This window comes from Pseudorca crassidens, chromosome X (assembly GCF_039906515.1).
Source record: "Pseudorca crassidens isolate mPseCra1 chromosome X, mPseCra1.hap1, whole genome shotgun sequence".
Classification (NCBI taxonomy): domain Eukaryota; kingdom Metazoa; phylum Chordata; class Mammalia; order Artiodactyla; family Delphinidae; genus Pseudorca; species Pseudorca crassidens.
In genome coordinates, this window is record NC_090317.1 from 35,730,091 (window position 1) to 35,743,086 (window position 12,996).

General features: G+C 41.3%; 1 protein-coding gene and 1 pseudogene across 1 annotated transcript in view; one reads left to right on the plus strand and one right to left on the minus strand.

Annotated features, from left to right (window-relative positions):
* TRPC5 (transient receptor potential cation channel subfamily C member 5) overlaps positions 1 to 12,996 on the plus strand; it is a 155,720-nt gene that overhangs the window by 31,170 nt on the left and 111,554 nt on the right. The gene's annotated exons all lie outside the window — the stretch shown is intronic.
* LOC137217242 (ubiquitin-like FUBI-ribosomal protein eS30 fusion protein) lies at positions 3,448 to 4,010 on the minus strand (annotated as a pseudogene).

Consider the following 12,996-nt stretch of genomic DNA (forward strand, 5'->3'; position numbering starts at 1 on the left):
TTTGTCTACCCAACCAAAACGAATATTTGTCATATTTACTTTCTCCCCTCCCTTATTTCTTAACTCTTAAACTGAGGTATGAAATTATTCAAGTATCAGGGTCCAAGGTCACCACCACCCTGCTCCACATCCATTTGTTTATTTTGGAGTTTTTTCTATAAAAGTAATACTATAAGAATTAAAAGAGTATAAAAGCATGTGAAGAAAAACATCCCATTTCCACTCTCACAAGTCATCACTATTAATGATATAGGTACGCCCTCCTAGGTATTTTCTATGCATATTCAAGCAGAAACAAATATACACAAACACACACACACAGACATCTCTTCACAGATGTTCTGCAACTTGTTTTATTTTCCCTAGCAATACATTGTGGACATCGTTCCCTGTGAGGATATTCATATGTATTTTATTCTTTTTAATGACAATACTGTATTATATCATATAAATGTGCCTTATTTATTTAACCTGTCCTCTATTAATGAACATTTAAATTGTTTCAAGGATATTTAGGTTTTGGTTTTTGTTTTTCTAAACAATGCTGTGATGAATATCCTTGTATATATGTCTTTGAACACTTGTGTGATTATTATCTGTAAATTCGTAGTAATAAGATTATGGAATCACAGAGTATGTGCATTATTTAATTTTGATATATATTGCCAAACTGTTCTCCTACCAACAGTATGTGAAAGTGCCTGTTTCTCACATCCTTGCAATCACAGACTGCAAAAAAAATCAATTTTAAAACATCTCTGTCAATCTGACAGGTAAAAAATACTATCTCATTATTGTTTCACATTTGAATTTCTTTTATTATAAGTGGTATTTCACATCTTTTCATATGATAAGTAATTTGTTTTATTTTTCTGTGAATCAACTGTTAATTTTTAATTAATTTTTATTGGAGTATAGTTGCTTTACAGTGTTCTGTTAGTTTCTGGTGTATAGCAAAGTGAATCAGCTATAGGTATACATGTATCCCCTCTTTTTTGGATATCCTTCCTATTTAGGTCACCACAGAGCACTGAGTAGAGTTCCCTGTGCTATACAGTAGGTCCTCATTAGTTATCTATTGTATACATAGTGGTGTATATATGTCAATCCCAATCTCCCAATTCATCCCACCACTCACTTCCCCCCTTGGTATCCATACATTTGTTCTCTACATCTGTGTCTCTACTTCTGCTTTGCAAATAAGTTCATCTGTATCATTTTTCTAGATTCCACATATAAGCAATATTATATGATATTTGTTTTCCTCTTTCTGGCTTACTTCACTATGTATGACAGCCACTAGGTCCATCCATGCCTCTGCAAATAGCACAATTTTGTTCCTGTCTATGGCTGAGTAATATTCCATTGAACATATGTACCACATCTTCTTTATCCATTCCTCTGTTGATGGACATTTAGGTTGCTTCCATATCCTGGCTATTGTAAATAGAGCTGCAATGAACATTTGGGGTGCATGTATCTTTTTGAATTATGGTTTTCTCAGGGTATATGCCCAGTAGTGGGATTGCTGGGTCGTATGGTAGTTCTATTTTTAGTTTTTTAAGGAAACCTCCATATTGTTCTCCATAGTGGCTGTATCAATTTACATTCCCACCAACAGGGCAAGAGGGTTCCCTTTTCTCCACACGCTCTCCAGCATTTAGTGTTTGTAGAGTTTTTGATGATGGCCATTCTGACTGGTATGAGATGATACCTCACTGCAGTTTGGATTTGCATTTCCCTAATGATTAATGATGTTGAACATCCTTTCATGTGTTTGTTGGCAATCTGTATATCTTCTTTGGAGAAATGTCTATTTAGGTCTTCTGCCCAGTTTTGGATTGGGTTGTTTTTTTAATATTGAGCTGCATGAGCTGCTTGTAAATTTTGGAGATTAATCCTTTGTCAGTTGCCTCATTTGCAAATATTTTCTCCCATTCTGAGGGTTGTCTTTTGGTCTTATTTATGGTTTCCTTTGCTGTGCAAAAGCTTTGAAGTTTCATTAGGTCCCATTTGTTTATTTTTGGTTTTATTTCCATTTCTCTAGGAGGTGAGTCAAAAAGGATCTTGCTGTGATTTATGCCATAGAGTGTTCTGCCTATGTTTTCTGCTAAGAGTTTGATAGTGTCTGGACTCACATTTAGGTCTTTAATCCATTTTGAGTTTATTTTTGTGTATGGTGTTGGGGAGTGTTCTGATTTCATTCTTTTACATGTAGCTGCCCAGTTTTCCCAGCACCACTTATTGAAGAGGCTGTCTTTTCTCCATTGTATCTACTGTTAATTTTTTACCCGTTCTTCTACTAGAATCTCCATCTTTTTCTTACAGTTTGTCTACTCTTTGTATATTAAGGTCATTAGCACTTTGTTCATTCTTTAAAAAGGTTCACCCTGATGTATTAAAAAAAACCAATGATTTACCCTGAGTTTTACAGCAAGTCTGCAGCAAAGAGCAAAGTTCATTTGTATTCTAAATCTTTTAACTTCTCTGCATAAAAGTACAGGGTTGTTTTAAGTGATGCTTTAAATGTCTTAGTGTCTCTCTCTGATGTAAGAGAGCTTGGGTGAAAGAGTATTCATGCTTCGTCATTCTTTTATCTTTAAGTTTCCAGTTTAGTGCTTAAGTATCTTCGTTAGAAGGAAAGAAAGTCTATATGGCTGTTTTAGCTAGAGTTTGCCAATGTGAAGACACATTTGTGTCTAAAAACCAAACCTATTTAGTTTGTAACCAACAGCCCCTGGCTGTTATTATGTGGTCATAATTCACAGCTTTTGCTAGCCAAATAGCCTTCCCTTGGCCTACGGAGCGGGTACGCAGTGGTAAGCCCTGACTTGACCTTGCTGTCATTAGTTTTCTACCTTCCCTGTTGGGAACATGATTTCTTTCTTCCAGTGTTAAAGTCTCCATCATTTTAATAAGAGACTGCTGATTTCTAAATTAGCTGGTTCCCACTTGTAAACCAGGAAGCCCAACAAAGTGGGCTTGCATATTCTGCCGTCATTGCTAAGCTTTTCTGGGTAATAGCTTGTCTGATTAGAATGGAAAGTGTTCTCTGGATCCTGGAACTTACTTGGGAGAAAATGCCATAGGTCTTATTTGGGGGCAGCTACTCGAATGAGCTAAGCTATCTTTAACTGGAGATCGTTCTTTGGCCATTCCCACTACTTTTACATTTAAACTACCTAGGAGGAAGCCTGAATTAATAGATTCAACTAAACAGTTCAGGTGGTAGTATCATTTCCATGCCCCTTGGTCTTCAGGATTGGAGAATTCAATCTAGCAACCAGACCGAAGACTATGGTCTAACGAGAACACTGAGCTAGCACTCTCAATCCTGAGCTGCTTCTTTAGAACCAGATTTAAATATTTCCTGAAAGACCCTTGAGCATCCGTAAGCTGGTCAGAGGAGCAAGGACACATCTGGTACCTAGAGGGAATGAACTGTAAGATAGGAAAGTATTCTTTTAACCGCACCAAGTGGCTTTGTTAGAAAAAAAAAACGGTGTCACAAAGGATTTAAGAGTTAGCATTGGCACACCCTTCTTCTTGCCAAAAGTGGATACAACATTGATGAAGCGACAGTTGTACTACATCTGCCACTTGACCCAGCCCATCAGCATCTCCTTCTCCTCTCACCTCCCCTCCTTTTCATACTTTTTGGCCACTTTGAGAGTCTTGCTTCTCACTTTCCCAGCACAGGCCAGGGTACAATGGACTTTACCTCCAAGCACATGGCTAGCTACTTCCAGGGTGGTCAAGGTCTCCACCCCATGCTGGCCAAGGGTAGCTTCCATAGGCATGCCTGCCTGGAGCACCATTTGATTTTCCAGGGTGATGCCCTTCAGTGAGCCTCCAAGAGCCTTGATCTGAGTAACTGTCTCCTGGCTAGTCGGCTATAGGGCGTGTAGCTCCTGGACACGAACAAAGAACTGTATGTTGGCTACTGAATCCACTGCAGCCTCCACTGCCGTTGCCGCAAAGACGGAGTCAAGAAATAGGAGGGAGTACATCCTCTTAGCCTGCTGTGTACCACATCGCTACCTAGGAAAGCATTCTCGATAAAGAATTTCATACTAGAGAGAGCAGCCCAAAGGTGCTGAGGAGCGTTTGATGGAGAAGAAGGAAATGTGGCCACCCAATTTCAAAACCATGATTTCAGCAGTGGAGAGAAATGAAAACTGTTTTGAAATTGTTTTAAAACTATAAACCCACATTAAATAGGTGCTGTGCCTGACACATAACTGGTTTAGTAGAGAGGCAAGAATACAGAGCCCCAGTATATACAGAAACCACAGGGGAGTTCACTAATAACTCCACAGGGAGTGAGGCCATTGATGCATTTCTAGAATAAAACCTCTGGAGTTCTGGTGGATATCTGTTTGGCTGTGGTCCACATAATCATAGAATCATCAGGATTAATTGAAACGTAGTGGCAATCTAGTCATTCTTCTGTCACTGCAACCAATCCGAGGTATTAATCTCTAGCCTCTAAAAGAGTTCAACACCCCCATGTTAATTTGATGGAACGGAAGCTTGGCAAGGTATGAAAGAAGTCCCAACACAATTCTGTGCAAGGGTCAGTTGCCCCAAATTCTCAAATGTGTGTCTGGGGCCTCCAGAGAGTCTCGAGTTTATGAACGAACAGTATCATGAGACCACAGATGAAGGGGAGTTTGCTGGAATTAAGCCTCCTCCTTGCATACCTGATCTACTTTGCTGCTCTTTTCTGACAATAGACAAACAATCCCCTGTGTCTGCGAAGCCCTCTAAGAGCTGAGTGCTGTTTCCTCCCCAAGTAGAAATCGGGGGTAGAATAACCAAGCATCTGGGAGCCTTGACCACTACCACTCTTGCAACTTTTCGTCACTCTTTGAGATTCTTAACCCCTATTGACTGAATATGAAGGAGAAAATTAAGCGGTAGTGAATTTAGTTTGGAACTCTGTCCCTTCCAAGGCCTCCTTTCCATTAGCCCTGGCCTGCATTCCTGAAAAGGTGCTACAGAGGAAAAGACTTCCTTGCAGCACTAAGGTATCTGGTTACATGTGTCTTTCAAAGAGAGGGAAATGTTTTGCAAGTGGTTGAAAGGTTTTTTGTTTTTTTTTTTTGCGGTACGCGGGTCTCTCACTGCTGCGGCCTCTCCCGATGCGGAGCACAGGCTCCGGACGCGCAGGCTCAGCGGCCATGGCTCACGGGCCCAGCCCCTCCGCGGCACGTGGGATCTTCCCGGACCGGGGCACGAACCCGTATCCCCTGCATCGGCAGGCGGACTGTCAACCACTGCGCCACCAGGGAAGCCCTGAAAGGTCATATTTACGTTGAAAATATCTTTGCCTTTCCAAGTTTCAGGTTTGGGGCATGTTTGACTTCAGGGAAATAAGGACAAGATAGCTGATGTTTTCCTAATTCAGCAGAGAGCAGCACATAGCTTACTGTTCTCAAGGGAAGATAGCAGCCCACACTTAGCATGCAAGCATACTGGGAGAAAAAGAGGCAAGAGGCAGTAGCAGTAGGGTTAGAAACCCAGAGTTGCTCTCCCTTCTCCCATCTCCAGCCAGAGGCAACCAAGCTGCTTCTCCTTTCCTTTAACACTTGGTCTGTTCTGACAAGAACAAAAGGCAATCCGCTCCAGAAGGCACGATTGACAACACAGCTGCCAGTTCAAAGGAATACAATTAAAAGTAATGTGTGAAAGAGGGAGAAATTATGGGGGGGGGGGCATTTTTCTTAAGTTTTTCCTCTCGAAATGTAATAGAGGGAAAATATATGAGTAAATGCATTACATTACATGGATATTAGTAAACTTTGTCAAAGACTGTGTTTGGAAAAAAATCTTGCTTGCACTTGATGATGTCCACGTGATAGTCACGATTTCAATCACAAAATGATTTAAGCTACTTTTCCTGTCAATCAAAAGTTACGTATTCTTTTTTAAATATGCCCCCATTTATTACTATGACCCAGGTATTTAATCCTGGCCGTTGAATACCAAAAAATCAACTTCTCATTATGATGTGTGCTGTCATGGTGCCTGCTTTTCCGCTAAAGAAGAAAGAGTCCTGCTGAGATGTCTGTGCTAGTTCAGCTTAAGCTTCTTGGCATTATCCAGGCTCAAGCTTCTTTTCTCAAAGGCTTCCCAGCTCTAGCCAAGCCCTGCTGCAGAGCAAGGGGCTCCTTGTTGCATGGGTGTTTCTGAGAGAAGCCACTCAGAAATTCCGGGTAGAGAGTTCAAGAAGAAAGAACCTAAATACAAAACTCCCCCAAGGTGCCTCCAGCAGTACCAACCAATAAAACAAGTTTCCCGCCATGAGTGTTCATTGTCGGTTTGTCTCACGTTTTCCCAAAACATCCATAACTCATGGAGTTTCCATTCTGATGATAACCAAGGGAGCTATGTTACTTCCATGAGATGCATGTGCCTTGACCCCTTTTCAGTGGTGCTGAAGATAATAGAATCATAGCACCATGCCATGGAAAGGTCATCTCCATAATGACCTGCCCAGTTTCCTGCCACTGTAGCCCTTCAGTACCACCACCCCCAGATGAAGACCCTTCATTCCCATGGGTGACTCTTCTAGTACAGGCTCTGGGACTAATCCTGTTCCTAGTCACAGAGACTCTCAGAACTGGAGGCCAGCAGCTCAGCACTTCAGTACCCAGTCAGCTAAGCTGCTGGTCCCCTCTGAATCTTGTATTTTTGGTAGCTATGCCTGAGCCCTTGCCTTGCTGCCATGTAACCAAGCCTCTGCTTTACATTCTACTTTAATGGTTCTAAACTGTGGGCAATTTTGCGCCCCAGGAGGACCGTTTGGCAATGTCTAGAGATGTTTCTGGCAACCAGCAAGGCCAGATATGCAAAATTCAACCCTGCAGATAGATGCTTTACCTCTATTTGGAGACTTGCAAAATGGAAGATAGTTGATGACCTTATAATGTTTCCTTTGCTGAAAAGATCAAGGATAGTCATGTAAAGAAAAATTAACTTCCTCCCTCCTCAGTGACTATGCCCACATTTTAAATAGCTGTTGACAATCCCACTACTGGACATATACCCAGAGAAGACCATAATTCAAAAAGACACATGCACCCCATTGTTCACTGCAGCACTATTTACAATAGCCAGGTCATGGAAGCAACCTAAATGCCCATCGACAGACGAATGGATAAAGAAGATGTGGTACAATATATACAATGGAATATTACTCAGCCATAAAAAGGAACGAAATTGGGTCATTTGTAGAGACGTGGATGGACCTAGAGACTGTCATACAGAGTGAAGTAAGTCAGAGAAAAAAAAACAAATATTGTATACTAACACATATATGGGAAATCTAGAAAAATGGTACAGATGAACCTGTTTGCAAGGCAGAAATAGAGACACAGATGTAGAGGACAAACGTATGGACACCAAGGGGGGAAAGGGGTGGGTGGGATGAATTGGGAGATTGGGATTGACATATATACACTAACTAATATGTATAAAATAGATAACTAGTGAGAAAAAAAGTCTAACAATTGCTAATTGTGTTTAAAGAATAAAATAAATAAATAAATAAATAAATAGCTGTTGAGCAGTAGGTAGTATTCTACTTCTGGAGGTTGGTGCCAGTTGCCTGGCTTGCCTCGGGTGTGGATAACTGAGAGAAGCAGGAAGATGGGGCTCAATAATTACTTCATGAATGTGACACAGTCTCCTCTCTCAAGCTCGTCCTCCAATCATATAACGCTTCAGTTCGATGCCTGCATATAAACTGAGCAACTTTAAAACAAAGCATCATTTCGCATGTGTATGGAGCATGAAATGAAAATCATGATTGGCAAAGGGAATACTCTTGACATTATTTAACATGAATTCTAGATTTCTGGTCTGGTTTTCTTTATACCTTTCTAAAATGTCTCTTACCTACCACTAGCTGACTTTAGGTCATTTTCTTTATTCACGTTTATCCCACACAGCTTTTGAGAATAATGGTGAAAATTACCCTTTTATAATCCTTTACAGTCTGAGAACCAACTGAGCTTAATTTGTATCACTCAAGCTCTTCTAGGCCTAAACCGGGTCTCCTGGTGATATCTACCAATTTTCAATTTACGGCAATGAACATACTTTTCAATTCTATGGCTATGAACTACTTAAAACAAAAGAGAGGTTCCCGACTCCTCTTTTTGCATGAAATACCCTCTTTGTTAATTCTGATCTTGTGTTGCTGGCAAATGTGCTCCTATCAAGATTGTTACCCACTGGAAAAAGTATACAATAATAGACCTTTATTTGTATTGAATCCTGCGATATATCTGATGTCAATCTGGTTACCCTAGCCCTCACATGGTCCTGTGCCCTGGTTGGATCACCAAGGTTTCTGCACCTGGGTTCTCAGCGCTTTCCAGAAATCTTTATCAAACTTCCACTAGTCAGGTGATAAGCAATGACATGGAAAACTCTAAATCAGCTTGGCAGCATCCTCTTTCCAGTAAAGCAATCTACAAGAGAAATTTAATTTAAAAATTACATGATGACCTATAAAAAAATGAATCAAGAACAATGGCTTTCCTAAACAGCTATATGTTTCAAGCTCCACCAGAGGGCTACCTGCAAAGCTAACTACACTCACATTGGCACACTGGGGCTCCATTCCTCTGTGCAGCCCTAGAGACACAACGACCAGACCTTTACTTCTGACATTTTTCCCAACTCCGTAATAACCTATATCCTCTGGTTTATTGTTTTTCAACTCATTGCATCATTTTCACAATTTCCTGGGAAATGGCATATCTTAACAGTACAAAGGGATCCTTCAGAGAGGGTTGGCTCCCTAAAAGCTACCCATAACGTATCCTCTTCCTACCTTGGTTTCTTTTACCTCTTCCGTTATTTCTAATAACCATCCAAACACTCACCTTACTTTTGGAGTTGATGCCCTCACCATTCATTATAACCCGTATTTTGCAAAAGAAAATGTATGGAATGGTTCATTTAATTCTTTGTGACAATCTAGATTTGAGAAAGATGGCTTTCCAGGTTTCCTACAACTAGAACTCTGAAATTATAAACCCTCACAACCTATGGAGTTAGCTATGTATTATTTTTTCATAGATTTAGCTGCTGTCTTTTGAAAAATTAAGAGCCCCCATCTGATGAGAAATCAAGAATAGTTTTGTGGGCTCCCAAACCTTGAGCTATACTATATAATATTTATCTGGGTTTAAGGTAGAACATTACCTGATGAGGTTAATTAATATCCAATATAACCTGTGATTTAATATGTCTGAATATTCAATGTTGGGACTGTAGATTTGTTTGCTGATGTAATAAATCAAATGGTTGGTCTTTTGTTGGTTGGGGGTGAAGTAGTATAGTGGTTAACAGGACAGGCTTTGGAGCCAAACTGCCTGGGTTCAAGTTCTGGTCACCCTACTTCCTAGCCATGTGACCTTGGACAAGGCACTAAGCTTCTCTATGGCTGAGTTTCCTCAGGTGTAAAGTGAGGGTAATTATTATGCCTATAGCACGGAGCCATGGTGAGGACTAAATGAGATACTCCAGCATGATGCCTAGCATATGGAAAGTGCTCAATAACCAGTAGCCATTTGTATTATATTCACCCCTGCTAATCAGGCTAATGCTGGCCATTGTTACATACATTATTTATTTTTACATGTAAATATTGACTTTTTTAAAACATCAGGTGCATTCTGTGACATTGCCCGCAAATAAGTTCTGTCCATTTTAGTCTTCCAATCTAAATTATATACACTTTGACCTTGAAATCAGCTGAGATGATCCAGGGAATCCTGATTATAATGGTTCTCTTTTTACCATAGTCTGGGAAACAAATTATTTCCCATCTGACACCAATGGCTGCTCCAAAGTATCTCATGCACCACTACTAGCTAACTGACCTTGTGGGTACAGCAGAGTGGTTGAGGCGAACTCTCAACCACTGCGCCAAAAGGGAAGCCCACCCCCACCCTTTTTTACCCTTTAAAAAAACATGATTTTTAATGGGAAGCTCAGATCGTTCAGTATAATTTTGGAGTTCAAAGCGAAGGCAAAACTTGGTAAGAAAAGAATAAAATTCAGTTTGCCACCTGTCCTCGATCTGAACACAAAATGGCTGTTGAAGGATAATTTAAAAATAAAAAAGTGGGCTTCCCTGGTGGCGCAGTGGTTGAGAGTCCGCCTGCCGATGCAGGGGACGCGGGTTCGTGCTCCGGTCCGGGAGGATCCCGCATGCCGCGGAGCGGCTGGGCCCGTGAGCCATGGCCGCTGGGCCTGCGCGTCCGGAGCCTGTGCTCCGCAACGGGAGAGGCCACAGTGGTGAGAGGCCCGCGTACCGCAAAAAATAAAAAAAATACAAAAAATAAAAAAGTTAAATCCTGATCCTCATACAGATTTAAAGTTAACACAGGTGGATACATGTCTAATATTTTATTTCACTCATTAATTAGTGAGGAAACCAGGAGGCCAGAAGTCTGCAAACTATGACCTGCAAACCAAATCCAGCCTGTCACCTGTTTTTGTGAATAAATTTTATGGAGTACAGCCACACCCATTCCTTTTCATATTGCCTTTGACTGCTTTCTTGCTACAGTGGCAGCATTGTAAGGTCCACAAAGCGTAACATATTTACCATCTAGCCTTTTACTGAAAAAGCTTGCTAACCCTTGATATAGGCCATCAGGAATGCTGAAAGAAATTTACAAATAGATGCAAAGAAATTTGCATATAGATGCACAAATCAATCGCATTTTGCCAGGCAAGAAATATTTTCATTACAATTTGCAGAGTTGTAAAACAACTCAAAGATAATCAAAGGCATGGACAATCCAGAAAATATACTAGACCTGGGCTGTTAGGCCAGTTGTGTGAACAGAAACTCAAGACTAGGGATCCAGGGAGAAATCTTGTTTTATGAACCAGGGCACAGGTGGGGAAGAAGCTGGAATTCAGAAACTATTCAAAAGGGTAAAGTACCCTAATGCAGAGCCTTAAAGATTGGAATTTGGAATGGAGGAGGCTGAGGCTGGTCATTTGGGTACTTCCTACCTCAAGCCTTGATTGCTCTGGAAACTGGGGCAGGGCTGAGTCCTTGAGGCAGAGCGTGTGGGAGCCAAGGTGGGCAGAGGCTGACCCCGTACACTCTCTTGGTTTCAACCTACTGTTATAGGCTGAAGACGGTCACATCTATTGATACATTTTCAGCCCTGACCTTTTTCCTTCAACATTCATGCTAGAGTTATACAATTTCCTGCTACTCTCCCAATAGGTACTTCAAACTCAACATGTCTAAAATTGAACTTCTTTTAAACCCTAAACCTGCTCTTCCTCCTGTATTCACTATCTCCAACGGCGACACCACCATTCAATCAGGCATGCGATGCAGAAACCTGACATCCTTGATTTCTTCTCCCTGCAGTACTACCTGACACATCCAATGAATGTCTTAAATCTGTTCCTTTCTATCTCTAGAATCATTGTCTAGTTTAAGATCTTGCCATCTTTTCACCTGGACTATTGATATCTTTTAAGTAGTTTTATCTTTCTGAAACTCATCCAATGGTGTGCTGGAGCTGGCTTACATCAGCTGGTGAGAACTGGTTGTGTGCATCTCTTCCCAGCTCTGTGTTCCAGCATGTCATATTGGTAGCTTGAAATTGGCCACAGTGGGAGTATTTACACCACAGAAATTGGCAAACACTACAAATCAAGGTTGTTGTTTTTGTTTTGTTTTGTTTAATGGAAAGCTGCTTGTTAAACATTTATCAGCACATATACCACTGCCAATTCTCCACACTTCGGCCAAACTGATCTTTGTAAAACACTTGTTCAGCCACACTACTCTCCTGATAAAAATTCTTCAGTGGCTCCCTATGGCCAACAGATCACATTAAGTTCCTTCTCATGGCATATGAGGCCTTTTATTACCTGGCCCCTGCCTAAATGTCCAGCTTCCTCTCCCATCCCTCCTAGCAACTTCTGTGCTAGTTCGAAGGTCACACAGTGGCCCACTCAAGCCTCAATTGCCTCATATATATACTTTGTTTGGCATGCACACTATCTTTAACTCTTTTGAGCCAACATTGAAGACTTTAGGAAATTCTACCTCCAAATCCATATTTCTGACTTTTCTTGAAAGATGACAACACTGGGTCCTCATTCATGCACATAACAGCAATTTGATCACAACAAGGGGCTGAGCAGCAGATGCCCCCTTTGAGACGGTATGTGCTCCACAGCTCACCAACGCCTACCATTTACTCATCCAAACTATGCATATGTCCCCACAGGTAGCTTTTATTTCTGTGACCTGTTATCTGTTTGGACCCTGTTGTAGACCATATTACAAAGTCCTGATTATTATCAGAAACCTCTGACCCTAATGATAGACTCTTTCTTTGGCAGTGAAGTGGGGATCCACACAGGATATGCCACAAGGATATACATACAGAGAGCAGTGAATGAGGCGGGTGTGGCAATCTGTGAATGATAAGGCTGACTGGAAGAGAAAAGGTGGTCTTGGTAGGAGGACATGGTTGGGCACTGCCAACCAGTTTCTTTTGAAAAGATTTACTCTCTGGTGTCATGTATCCAGAAAGACAAATGGAGAATCAGAGGCTCCTTGTTGAGCACCAAGTCAAAGACAACAGAATCAGATGGCTCTGGAAAGCATGTCATACTCTAGGCATAGACAGCAACCTTTCAGCTCCATGACACAAATGGGGCTGAGCATTATTCACAAGTACCATTGTGTGTCTTGGACAGGTCTGTCAGCATTGACATAGAGGAGAAGAAAGAAAGAGCAGGAAAAGAAAGAGCAAGGAAGTGGGTAGAGAGAGTGGACAGGAAGAGCATCATGGTAGGGAGCAGACATGTACCTCCAGTCTAACCCAGGGAATCCTGTGCCATAAGCCATCTTCCCTCCACCCACCACCTCCGCCTCTAGATCATGACAGAGATTAAGAAATGGGGCTTCCCTGGTGGCGCAGTGGTTGAGAG